We start from the raw sequence: 14,351 nt of genomic DNA on the forward strand, positions 1-14,351 counted from the left end.
CCGCGCGCTGTGTGCTCTCGCCAGCGGAGATGCACGCTGCTTGCTCATTTAGGTCGAATGCAGTGCTCGTCCAAGTGCACTCCTTCCTTGTTAACGCGTCCTCTTTGGCTGGTTTTCACCTTCAGCAGTGCTAGTGCGCTCTACTATCCCGTTTGCGTGATTAAAAATTGCGACAGCGCGCTTGTATCGAGTCAGCGGGGCCTTCAGTTCTCAGATTAAAAGCTGCAGCTATTTCAACCTCAAAATAAACGTGCTCCTTCGTCTTCCCAGTGTCTTCCGCCTCTAAAAAAGCGGAACGAGCAGCGCTGTGCAGCGCATAGTAAGCCTCTCAACACGTGGCTACGCCTGCCGTAATATGAATTTGGCGGTCGAAATATGCTGTGGACACAAAACGCATGTGCACAAATTTGCTTGCTTCGCTAGCGTTGGGGTGTAGGCGCCGGCCGCTGTCGTCTGCTGCAAAGTGTTATCTTCCTGAAGTCATTACAAAGCCTTGAGAGGCATTTTCATAATTCTTGCTCTTGTTTACACGCTCTCCTATGTTCCGTTCATGCAGCGCGCTAGTCGTATTTACGGGGCTTTTATTTGGAGACGACGACCGTTTCTTCACCATAACACTGCTTCTGAATACATATCCGCCCGCCCGCTGGGTATTAAGCACATTGCCTTACTTTTATTTCTTCGTATTTTGTCTTCTCCTTCACTGCGCGTGAAGCTGCTCGTAAATTTTGCAACGATCCTCTAAAATTCGCATCCATCGACGCACGCGCACTGTTGTAAGCTAGCTAGCTTCCGTGATATTACTACTCATTGTTTTGGCCTCTTACAAGATGACAGGGGCCGCCCAGTCGCATGAACCACTAAGCGACTGGCGACACAGCGGCGCGTTTTCACCGTTGCTCTGCTGCCGACGCCTCGTCGTTCGGTCTGGGGGAGTGCAGTGATGCTATTACAATTCTGGTAACGCATCGTATTTCTATAGACCGTTTTCGCCGCGAGGAGGAAAATAGCCTCGAAGCGGCGCGCGCGGAGCCGCTCCTCCTCTCCCCTTTCTCGCTGGTATGCGCGGGCGGCAAAGTGGCCATAGCATTTGCATTGAGAACTTGCCTTTCGTGCTGTTTTTTGCGCGATAAAACAGCTTTTGCTTGATTTTCACGCAAACTGTGACCATGAATCGTGAGCCGAGGTCATCAGGATACCATTGCGCTGTTGTTGGCTGCTCCAACAACTATCTTAAGCGAAAAAAACTAGGCGCAGAGCCATGTGCACAGCATCAACAGCTGCGGCATCAGTGCGGGTGCGATCTGTTTCAACTGCATCGTTTTCCGTCCGATGAAGACGAGCGACGGCGTTGGCTGGCTAGCGTCAACAGAAAGGATTTCGTGCCATCGACCGCCTCTCGTGTGTGCTCGAAACACTTTGTTGGTGGACAACGTACTGCCATGAACTCCATACCTATGCTCAAGCTGGACTATGAACGGAAGGTTTATAACGTCACCACTTCTTGTGCAACACACCCATGCTTCGTGAAGAACTTTGACTGACTGTGAGGCTTGCACTGGGCATTTCAGCAATGTCAATTGCTCATCTACTGTATGCATGAGCACCGTCCCAACCCAACCACTCTGCAAATACGAGTACGGCTGCATGCTCCTGAATGATTTCACCTCCTTGAGGTCGCACGCTTTCTTCTCAAGGAGGTAAAAAATAATGTGTGGCATCTGCACGCGTGGCCACTTCTTTATGTCGTCACTCCAGTCAGTGACAACAGTTGGATGGCTGTACAGCTTGTCACCTGCAGACAAATATCAAGGGCACATAATCAGAGCAATGGATGGAAGTAGCGAAGAGAAATAGAAAAAAAAATACACTTCAAAATTCTCGTTGCATGCTATATCACCTAACTACATGCCGAGGAAGTAATGTAACAGCAAGGTTATTACCGCAAACAATGGGCCTTGGCAAAACAAGAGTGTGCTAACTGCCCCAGTGAAGATACCAAAGCCTAGAAAACTCGTGTGAAAAAGCGTAACTTGGAGAGGACTGCAAGCGCTCTAAGTGCTCGCCAAAACACAATAGAAGAAAGGGAGGCGCGGCGAATTTCTACTGCCGCGTAGCTAGTAGCCGCGCAACCTGTGATCTAACTTCACTTGTTCAGCGTGAGTTATTTACTGCCGAAACACTCCTCTTTCATCAAGTGAAAAGAGAACGCTACGTACGAGAAAAAAAAAAAAAAACGAGGCAGAGAGAACGGTCATTGATCGTTCAGTGGCCAAATCCCCAAACTAGCGACGGTGACATACGCGACGCCAACAAGTGTAGACGTTGCTTTCGCTCGGTGTCTACACGCTCTAGCTGAGTAAACAATCTCGTACCGATCACTAGATCTGCTCGTTCGTATTTATCTCATTGATAACCCGCTGAAACACAGAGCGCACAGATGATCGAGCGCTTTATTTTAGCACGACACGTATCTCGCCGAGAAGTGCACTGTAGCACGTGTTCGAAATCGTGAATTGTATACCGGTCAGCTTTCACGAAACGAGTTCAGTATCGGTACTGATCAAACAATAAAAATCGCATGTACACACCAAGCGTACTCAAGCAAAGTGAAGTCCCGCTAACGTAAACATTCATGAAATAGCTGCGTTATCCTGGCTGGCAATCGTAGTCTATCGAACTCAATTAAATAGCATAAAAGAAGCTTGGCGCTGTCTGTGTCACTTCCTCGACAGCCGTTGTAGATAGTGCGACAATTGTAGTGCATTAGTTCACAAACTCAACAAAATCCGCTTACCTATGTCAATCATCGGAACGCCGGTAAGAGTGCCACTGCCTCCGGCCCCGTCATCTGCCGAAGTTCCGACCATCGCTCCACGAAACGGCGGCAGTACTGCTAGAAAATGCTTTGCCGTAATCCAGGAGCTTTTCTAACGCAAACACACACATAACCAGAACAGAAACGTCTATATGCGGCACCGCCGTCCTGCACTGTGGGTATATAACAAATGTGTGCGCGCATACCAGCATGGCGCTAGGGACAAAAACAGAACATAGACGGCGCTAGATTTTCAAAATGGCGACCTCCTAAATAAAATGGTCTATAGGACACGGCATAGTTGTGCGCCAAACTTCATAGCAATGTAGACTTGCAAAAAGGGACTTTCTCGATTCCCCTTCTTGCGATAATTAACAGAATATCGCCACACTCGCTTTCCTTGACCTTTTGGAATGAATGGATGGACGGACGGGTCGTCCCCTTTGAAACGGGGTGGTTATAGTCATCACCATCATCATTTCTTTTTTGTCCTCAGATAACGATTCAACTTTAACGACTTTATTTTAGACACGGGTTACCTTGCGTCCCCTTCCTGCTATTTAGCCACCAATCTTCCAGAGGTCTCTTGCTAACCTCTTCCGCCCATTCATTCAGGCTACCTTTGTTACATCTAAACCTCTGGGATTCAGCTAGAGTGACCATGACAGTGCCCCTGAGTTAAAAACAGACAAAAGTATAAACTGGGTATGTTGCTGGGCGAGTTGGTTATTCGTTGTCAGAGAAAGAACACTATAGCAGACGACTGACCAGGAAGAGGACACACACGCATGCATGCCCAAACACAGAGGCCAGACAGTCAAGCATGAGTCGGGCCTGCCTATCGCCCTTTCTCCACGAACGTGCGATGCGCACAATAGCCGCGCCTCCAGCTGGAGCCACTGTTCACAAATATGTGTAGTGGTTACTGTAAGCTGTTCATATACAAGGTGGCACAATAGAAGACTCTGGAAGGCACACACAGAGATCATCCAGCCAAGCCTGAGTTCCACAAGGGTCAACCATTCTTGACAAAAGATGAAGAGCCCAAAAAAAGCAATATGGTAAGGTCCGCCCCTATGGTATGCAGTGCCTAGGCCAAGTAATCCTACCCCTTAGAAAAGAACCACTGCAGGACAAGGCCAACAGGCAGACACCAGAAAATAGGAAAGTGAGTGCTCTTTGTTCCCCAACTTGGGCTGCATACATTAGACAAGGCCTCAAGGATGGGTCACTGTTCACAAGTATGTGAAGTATTCACAGTGAGCTGTACAGAGGGCCACAAAATAAGACCTGGGAATGCACACAAGCATAGAGACCAACCAGTCAATCAGAGTTGCACTGGGGTAAAAAAAAAAAAAAAAAAGTTTGCATTCCGGATACCAAATTCCAAAGAGAAAAGAGCAGTAATGCTGAGAAGTGATACCAAAGAACACAACCTTAATTAAGAATTAGGAATGAATTAAAAAAAGAAAACATTCTGGTGATGTGCGGGTGCGATTTCATTTCAAATAGGAATCTTATACTCTAGGTAGATATGTGAGTTTTCCAGGGCTCTCATTAGGTTCCGAGGAAGCTGACTTCAACTTCCCTGTCATGGTGTGTGTAGAAGTTTGATTCCAGGATTGTTACCTTCAAGTTATTAAATTCGTGACCGGGAATATAATAACATGCCCCGATAAGCGGAGATTAGGGAGTAACTTGACGTGTGCGCGATGCTTATTCTTATTCTGAAGCGTGTCCCTGTTTGCCCCATATACTGCAGCTGACATGCTGAACACTCAAGGAGATATAGCACATTTGAGCTGTCGATATTAAGAAGTTCGCAGGGGTCAAGTGGATGCAGCTAGCACAGAACCGGGTTAAGTGGAGAAATATGGGAGAGGCCTTCTCCCTGCAGTGGGTATAGTCAGGCTGATGATGATGATGATGATGATGAGCGTTCGCAATTGACGTTGCCCTTTATTTTTATGGAAAAGTCTGAGGGTGTGCGGTGGTTGATGTGCTCATTTGGGCGCAGACCTGACAAAGAGGCTTATTGCAAGGCGAACAGCCCGCGGCCTTAGGAATGCTGATTTTTCACTTTGCTCGCGTACATTGCAGCATTCACTCTGCTCGAGTACATTGTAGCGTTTGGCTAGTATGTGCGAGACATTGGGAACAGAGACAGAATGTGTTAGGACAAGGTTCGTGCGGTTAGATTTCTGGGTAGCTCCATTAGAGCCACGAAGAATCTCTTCGCGGTTGCGTTTCACTGCTCTATCTATACCATCGTCAATTGTTCGTGTAGGGTATTTTTGACGCAACAGTGCGCCTTTGAGTTTTGCACAGTTGGACCTTAAGTCATCTTTTCTTGAACAGATGCGCCTAAAACTGTGTGCCTGGCTGTAGGGGACCGCATTCTTACAGTGTCTTGTGTGGCTGCTCCCAGAGTGTAAATACTGCTGGGAATCCGTGGGCTTCCGGTAGAGCTTGATAACGGGCCTATTTTGAGAGACCCGGACCGTAACAACAAGGAAATTCACCGCCGAGCGCGAATAATGGTGCGAAAATTTGATTGAAGGAATGAGCATCGTTGAAGGCTTGAATGAATTTTAGGAGAGATGTTTCATCGTAGGGCCAAATTAAGAAAATATCGTCGATGAAACGTTTATAGTAGATCGGTTTGTTAGTAGTTTTAGCAAGAAAATCCTCCTCTAAGATACTCATGAAAATATTAGCATAATTAGGCACAATTCCTGTACCCATGGATGTGCCACTAATTTGTATGTAGTGAGCGCCGTTGAATTCGAAATTGTTCAGTTGAAGAGTCAGTGTTCAGTTAATTTGCCCTGTTGGTTGAAGCGTCAGTGTGCGGTATATTTGTGTAGAGTGACACAACATCCAGGGTTACAAAGAAGGAATTATTGGGTATAAGCAGATGTGAAATGTCAGAGAGGAAGTGGGTAGTGTTCTCAATTTAAGACTGAAATGTATGCGGAATTTTGCTTATGATGCTATCGACATACTGGTAGAGGTTTACCGTGGCGGTGCCTATGCCGAAAACAATTGGGCGTCCTGGGTTTCGTTTTTTTATGAATTTTTTGGTAGCAAAAAAAAAAAAAAAAAAAAAAGAGACCTTCCTGCGACAGGATTAAGCGGGAGAAGGGAGCGGGCGGTGCGCTCGTCGATGTTTTTTGTCTTTCTGAAGTCCGTCGAGGGTTTTCTTGATAGTTTCTTTGAAATATTCAGTCGGGTCGTAGAACGTGCTGTCCGACAGTTGCCTCTCGGCTTCCGCTTCATAATCGGCCCGATTCATGATGACAGTGGCACCACCTTTATCAGCTGATTTAATTATGTCATGGCGCCTAGACAGACTCTCTATAGCTTTCCTTTCGCTGAGGGAGAGGTTATGGCGGATTGTTTTTTGACGTTTATACTCCTGCAGTACGTCATGTTGTACTTCTTTAATGTACATGTCAAGGTGCTTGTCACGTAGGGGGGATGGGGTCCAACCTGTGTTGCTAGGCAAGGTGGGGGCATTTTCGCCCCTTGAAAGGGGGGGGGGGGGGGGTCATGGAAATACTCCCGTAATCTCGTGTTGCTCGCAAAGTTATCTAAATCTTTAAACAATTGAAAATCGTTGTATCCTCCTGTTGTTGGGCAGAAACTAAGGCCCCTAGAGAGGGCACTCACCTCTGTGTTGCTAAGTGCGGCACTAGAAATATTTACTATCTGATTATTGGAGCATTGATACTGTGTTGCAGAGAGAGGTAAGGGAAGTGCGAGAGATGTGAATTCCGAAAGGGTAGAGACTGCGACCCCATCACGTAAAAACTTTTGTTTTTAGTTCAAATAGAGCAGTTTTCTTCTCTAATTGATATCTGGTCAGAGAATCGGACTCATCTGGGCTAAGTTTGGGGATGAAATTATTTTCTGCGTTAAGTAGGGTCTTAGCGCTGCACTGGTAATTGTCAATAGTTATGCGAATAAATTTTAAAGATGCGCTATGAAGTATCGCGTGCAATTCACTCCGGTGTTCAGGTGACAATTCCGGTATGGCGGGTTTCAGATCTATTGTTGGGCCCATAGGTATCACAGAAGAATTCAAATAGTGGCGTAAGAAGGCACACGCATTTCATGACGGATGCGCTTGCCGGACAATTTTCTAGCATGCAGAAAGTCTCTAGATAAAAAAGAATTACTTTTATCGGAATAAGTATCAATAATGCCGGCGAGTCAATCCTGGATGCGTTTGGAACACTATTGTGCATCCCTATTTCTGAGGTGGTAACGACGAGGAGTGGGCTTTGGTTGCTGCGAAGCTGGAGGTCCCAGTGGTGGGAACTCCTTGTTGGAAAGCAGGGGCGGTGGAGGCGGTGTGGAGCCGTCTTATCTGTTGGCACGTCTGCATTTGGCGGGATGGGTGTGGACTGGAGTCGGCAGTGGGCTTTTCCACCAGCCTGGTCTGATGATGCGCACTCGTTCCGCGATGTGGGGGAGCCACTCTTCACAGCTTGCTTAGAGGAAGTATTCAGAGAGTTGGAATGGGATCAGTTAGGAATTAGGGTAGATGGAGAATACCTCAGTAATCTGCGATTTGCTGATGACATTGCCTCGCTAAGTAACTCAGGAGATGAACTGCAAAGAATGATTGGTGACCTAGACAGGAAAAGTAGAAAGGTAGGCTTGGAAATCAATGTGCAGAAGACTAAGGTAATGTTCAACAGCCTCTGGAAGGAACAGCAGTTTACGTTGGGTAGGGAAGCAGTGCAAGTAGTAGGCGAATATGTCAACTTAGGACAAGTAGTAACCGCAGATCCGGACCATGAAAAGGAAATAAGAAGAAGAATAAGATTGGGATGGAGCGCATTTGGAAAGCACTCGCAGATTATGACTAGCAGCTTACCGGTATCGCTCAACAGGAAAGTGCACAGCAATTGCATCTTACCTGTACTCATCTATGGGGCTGAAACATGGAGGCTTACTAAAAGGGTTCTGCTTAAGTTGAGGACAACACAGAGGGCTATGGAACGAAAAATGGTAGGGGTAACATTAAGAGATAGGAAGCGTGCAGAGAGCGTCAGAGAAATAACTCAAGTTACCGACATTCTAGTGGAAATTAAGAAGAAGAAATGGGCATGGGCAGGACACATAGTGTGACGAGAGGATAACCGATGGTCGCTTAGGGTAACAAACTGGATTCCAAGGGAAGGAAGCGTCAGAAAGTTAGGTGGGCGGATGAGGTTAAGAAGTTCGCAGGGGTCAAGTGGATGCAGCTAGCATGAACCGGGTTAAGTGGAGAAATATGGGAGAGGCCTTCGCCCTGCAGTGGGTATAGTCAGCCTGATGATGATGATATCTGCATGCACTTGACCCCTGCGAACTTCTTAACCTCATCCGCCCACCTAATTCTCTGCCGCCCCCTGTTACGCTTATATATATATATATATATATATATATATATATATATATATATATATATATATATATAATATGTGTGTGTGTGTGTGGTTTGGTTTGTGGGGATTATCGTCCCAAAGCAACTCGCCGAGGCCGGGATTCGATCCCGCGTCCTTGGGAACAGTAGTCGAGCGCCGTATCCACTGCGCCACCCTGGCGGGGTGTGTATGTATGTATATATATATATATATGTGTGTGTATATATATATATATATATATATATATATATATATATATATATATATATATATATATATATATATATAGTATGCGCACCAAACTAAGACGCCATTGTAAGATGTCATGCATTACTTTGGCCGCATTTTTTAATTGAACAAAGCATTTAAGGTTCGGCTTGAAGGATCTGGCTGCTTTCGGAGGCACTAAGCAGCGCAGTAAGCGTTGGCACGCATTTTCGTATTCTTTGCTTTCATCCATGCTATTGGTATCTAGTGACCCTTGAGGCTGTGACCTTTTCGTCTTTCATTCAAGGCCGATTCACGCTAGGGACCGTTGGTCCGGGGATCGTGTCTTGCGTGTTCACACGATCACTGCTATGTGAGACACGCTGTTGGCCGGGTCCTGCCTCGTTCAGAATCAGGCGCACTGTAATTGCGCGCTTGCCTGCTGCTTTGTCCAGCGCACTACAATAGATTATTGTACTCCTACTGCGGCCCCCACCAGTATCAGGGTGTGTGAGGCACCTAGGAACACAACTGCCTGTTATTGTGCCATCATCCTGCCTGGGTCCAGGCTCCCCTGGTGGTGGTGGTAGTGGTTGATTTTTTTTTAAATAATCAAAAAAGAAGGAAAAGAGTATTGCCGGCCGCGGCAACTGCTATCTAAAAAACTGAAGCACTTGAGCTGCGCCCGGCGGGAAGGAAAAAGGGATAGGGAGAGGATAGCGAGGGGAAGTAGAGAGGGGAGCGATAGGAAGAAAGGACAGGGGGAGCTTTGTACATTATTTACAAAGTAAAGACGGTCAACGAGTTCGCATCGCTCGCGCGCAAGTGTCCGAGCACTGTCCACAAATGCCTGCGCGCAAGCGGCCCCTGCAATTGTTTACAAAATATATACACATATATATGTAATACCATTGATGTATATACATAGTCGCGCGCACGTAGCGTCTTGTCGCAGACAGATCGCGCGCGCGACACAATGCACCAGCTGCCGGGGTGGGGCGCCCGGCAGCATACGTCCAAGGTAGCACACACGGAGCGTTCAGGTCACGCACGCACTATCTGGCGAAGAGCAAACGAGGCTTCAAGCCCGCCCGCTCGATGAACGCACAGAGGCTCACCATTGCCCTGTCACGGGTGCGCGCACTGCCTCGCGGCCACAGGAGCGTCTCGATGCTGTCCGGGATGATTCCGAGCGCCCTATAAGCCGCGAGGATCACGCGACGTGGCTCTGCGGATGCGGTACAGCGAAGCAGCATGTGCTCCAATGTCTCCACTGCACTGCAATCACCACACACGTCGCTCGACGATAGTCCGTGGCGCACCCGTCTTACCCCGGACCACACGCAGCCGACGCGCACTCGGATGAGCATTGCACGCTGTAGGCGCGACAATGAGCGCGCGCCGACAGCAGGGATGCGCTCTCCTCGCGCGATGCGTGGGTCCGGGTGTTGCTGACGGAGGTGGTCATAGATTACCGCGCGCACGTCCTCCAAAGCGAGAAATTCGTGGCTGGGAGGGAGTTGATGTGCGGCGGTGGCGAGTTCATCGGCTTGCTCATTGCCGTGTATGCCGCAGTGGCCGGGCACCCACTGCGCGCGAATGCTGCACTTTCGCTCTGCGAGGTGCTCGAGGCGCTCGCGCATAGCGCACAGCAGCGGTGTGCCACGGCCGGGAGTCTGCAGGCGGCTGAGGGAGGCGCGGGAGTCACGCAGCAGTGCACACCTGGGAGGTGGCGGAGCAATGGTGAGCAATAGGTCAAGGCCCAGGCGAAGGCCCAGTAGTTCCGCCGTGGTCGAAGAGCCCAGGTGTGTCACTCTTTGCTGGCGGTGCAACTGCAGGGCAGGGATAGTGGCCGCTGCGGCGAGCGAGCAGCTTTCTCTCGCCACGGAGCCGTCATTGAAAACAAGCAGGTGGTCGCTTAGTTGCTCGTGTATGACGGCTCTAGCTAGCTGTTGCACCGCACAGAGTGGTGTGCTGCGTTTTCCCGCGATGCCGATGATCTGGCGTTTTAACCATAGTCGTGTTTCATATTGGTGTATATTTTCTTGTTAGTGTTGAACATGTCTTATCGTAATTTGCTTCTCACTTGTGTTTAGTATGTTACTTTTGATGAATTCATATTTTATTGCATTGCATTGTATTCTTTTCGCCCCTCCTGCTAGGGCCCAGTTAGGGCCTGCAGTATTTGATAAATAAAATAAAAATAAATAATCTCGCGCTGTACCTCCGTCGTGAGGGGCCAGGGGGAGCAGAGGCCGTAGGGGGGCGTGGCACGCGTCAGCTGGTCATACTCCTGCAGCGCCGCACCCATTCTAGAGCGTGGGAAATTCCGAAGGCGCCGCAGGAGTTCGCCGCCGTCTGGTGCGCGGTGAAGGCGGTCGATGTGGTGCAGCGCTCGCTGTGTGGCCTGTAGCTGCAGTGGCCACGCGCCTGCCTCGGCGAGTGTCGCTTCGCATTGAGAGTTACCCGGCAGGCCAAGGCAGGTTCGCAGCGCTTTGCGATGCTGCACCTCCAGTGCTCTCCACAATGGTTTGCGCACCGTCACGAGTGGCAGTGCGTAGAGAATCGCCGCCACGGCTGCTGCGTTGTAGAGGCGCAGCGCAGCCTTCTGGGAAATCCCCTGGCCCCGGGCGGTGAGCTTGTGCACGGCGGCGGTGGTCCTCTTCATCTGCTGGCATGCCCTGGTCGCCGCTGGACGGAAGGAAAGGCGCTGGTCGATATCTAGGCCCAGGTACCGCACGGAGCTTTTCCACGGCAGCGGCATCCCAGCCAACGTTAGCGGTGAAAGGCGGGCGTCCCTGCGAGCGCCGCAGGCCATGGCCGCGGACTTGCCAGGGCAGAGCGCCAGACCGAGATCCCGCAACCGGGCGTCTATCGCGCAAAGGGCCCCCTGAAGGCACTCTCTGACGCGGGGAGCCTTGCCCAGGCTCCCCTGCCTTTTGTAGTAATGTAGACAGCTTGTGAGACTGAGTATAGTTGATTGTTCCGGATAGGGATGGGAAGGGGGGAAGTTGTCAGAAGGAATAAGAAAAGCCTGAGGTGCACACTGACAAAATTAGTTTTCCTTATTGTCCGCGCGCATTTCGGGCTTTATTTATCCCTTCTGGTGAACTTTCACTTCCGCCACCCCTATCCGGAACAATCAATTATACTCTCACAAGCTGGCTGTACCACTGGGAGAGGCAGGCGCGCCTGGGCTTAGTAATGGGCCTTTTGCCAGTAGGGCACCCCTCTTGTGGCCGCCAGGCAAAGTACGATTGACGGCACGGGTTACCGAGAATTTGCGCAAAAAATCGTTCCACGTTTTTCTAAACAGTTGTTGAGAGCAGGACTGGTCTCGTCTCCCCTACGCAAGGACGTGTGAGTCTTCTGTGAACATACCTTGACACACTAACAACCCCTCCCTCCCCCCTCCTCCCTGCGCCCTGTTAAACGGTTCAACCAGATGAACCATGACAAGGACAACAGGAAACTGGAGACCCTGGCCGATTCTCTGTTGAGGCAAGCTGGGGGAGGCGTGGATAATACGTCTTTTACAAAGGCCTATGAGATGCTAGCACTGCACGCAATTATTGTGCAGCATTTCGTTGTGAGAATAAAGCGAGGGACATCGTTTCCTAGAAGAGCACGAGCAGCGAAGCCCTCCCCCTACTTTCTCATTGCATCCTGGCGAAAATGGCGGCCGAGGAGGCTTCCGGCATGTGACTTGAAAAAGGTCCATTGTGTTCCTAGTAGGGGTAGAGTTATCTATTGTATTGCGCCGGGGCAAACCAGCACACAAGAGCACAATTATAGTGCGCCTGATCCGGAACGGGGCAGGACCGGGCCGACAGCGTGTCTCGCATAGCAGTGACGTGTGAACACGTAATACGCGGTTCGCAGACCGACGGTCCTTCGTGTAGATCGGCCTTAACACTCATTCTGCATATATAACTATGTGCAGCCACCCACTGTGTGTTAAGTAATAACGAGCAGATTGCTTTACTTTTATTTCTGCATGGTTGTCCTGCGTTACTGAGCGTGATGCTGTCCAGGCCCCGTCGGCAAGTTTAGTCAGCGGTGCACTCACGTCGCATTTAAATTCGATCACATCGAGAGTAGCACAGAAAGGGAAAAAGTTGCAGGCGTTATTCGCTCTAAGCCGGCCGATCTGTCGCCCTGCACAGAACTTTTCTCGCTGAACAGCCGCTGCCCAACACTTTGGACACTCTCTGACCGCAGTAAACTTGCCGTGTGCCGCTTCCTTGCGCACCACATCGCGAAGCTTCAGTGGTTTGAGCGATAAGAATTACCGGAGCACTACTGCATTCATCATAGCCTGAACTATAACTGAAGGTTCTGATGCATCTTCGTAACGTCACGGCGTCCACCTGGTATTGCGTAAGGTGCACTAGAAGCCTTGCGTTTCGGGTCCATCGAATCGCGTCAGTCGAGATCGAACCCGCGGGTTCCTTGCGTTTCGCGACTGAGCCACCACGCACGGCGGAACTATCAGTGAGCATAATTAGCACCAGAAAATGCACAATGATCTTCCAAGCATTTATGAGGCGGCAGACATGACCCACAGAGAGAGAAACAAAAATAAGCGTACACACGGGCGTCGAACGTGCGCCGTCCAGCCGAAGCCATGCGGCTGCCGTGCCGCTCCGTGCGCATATATAGCGCATCCGGCATTTCTCCGCGATCTTTGTTTCCATAGGTTTTCTCACCTCTAAAATAAGATATTTTTGCCGCACAAAGCCGCATGCTCCGGATCAGATCGAAAGCTAAAGTCTGAGCAAATGTTATTACAAAATTCGCGGAGTGTTTTATAAATATTTGAATATTTTATTATTTCTGAACGTTATCTGATTCCTCGCCTTTTAGAAATGTTCAAACTTCGCACAGCTCGGAAGTAAATTTTTCCAGAAAAATATTTTAGGCTTTAAAAACGCACAATCGGATAGGTTTTCATTTTTTTTTTTTATGTAATGGGAGGTGGTGGAGCGCAACGGCGTGGTGCATTTTGCTTGGACTGACCGATATATAAGATCGCCTGTGCGTTTTGAAACAGTTATATTCCGAGCGAGAGACTACATCTTTATTGCAACTTTTGCAAGAGAGAGCGAAAGAGAGAAACGCGAGCGAACTTGTGCCTCTGGCGCCTTTGTCGCGCACACGGTTTCCCAGGGATGGTCGTCTTCCATGAAACCGTACGGCTCGGGTTTCGTTCGGCCGCGCATTGCGGGCCCGGGGGAACCGAGTGCCAGTATCTCGGAAGCGGTCGGCTCGCAAGTGCGAGGGATACACTGCTGCTGGAGCGGCCATGCGTCGGTCAACGTACACATCCCCCTTCGTCATTCGACTGGGTCGCCGTATCGGTTGGGTGGACGACGTTCACGTTAGGGTCTTGGCGGAGCTTTATTTTGACTTGCCCTGCCTGGTTATTCGTCTTGCTGGGCCGCAGCTGTTCGGAGTGGGGTGTAGCGGCCGTGCATCGGTTACCGTACAAAACGCGAAGTCGGCGTGGACTGTGTGCGATGTCGCGTGCTTCCGATCGGGTGCTTTAGGCGACGTTTTTGATGCCGTGCGACAGCCTCTTGTTCTGGCGCAGTGACTTGGTGAATTCCGTCCACGCGGATGTCCGGCGCCGAGAACCAGTCATCTCCGAGCAAATTTCAGCCATTTCCTTTCATTACCAAGAGATGTAGCACGTAGTCATTTGACTTGAATCGCACATCAACTTATGCCGATTTGAGAGTCCGAAATTCCCGACCAAGTGCGCAAGGCAAGGGGTTAGTTCTTTCGTGAGTTTTGCGGCGTCCATTGGTAATTCTTGAAGGTGTGTATATAGCCTCGCTGATTTGAGAACATGCGGCAACTTCGAATTTCAGAGGCCTTCCCTCGACTTTCACGTCGACAAGGAATAT

Source organism: Amblyomma maculatum, unplaced genomic scaffold (genome assembly GCF_055883805.1).
Source record: "Amblyomma maculatum isolate TAMU_Amacu unplaced genomic scaffold, ASM5588380v1 scaffold_13, whole genome shotgun sequence".
NCBI lineage: Eukaryota > Metazoa > Arthropoda > Arachnida > Ixodida > Ixodidae > Amblyomma > Amblyomma maculatum.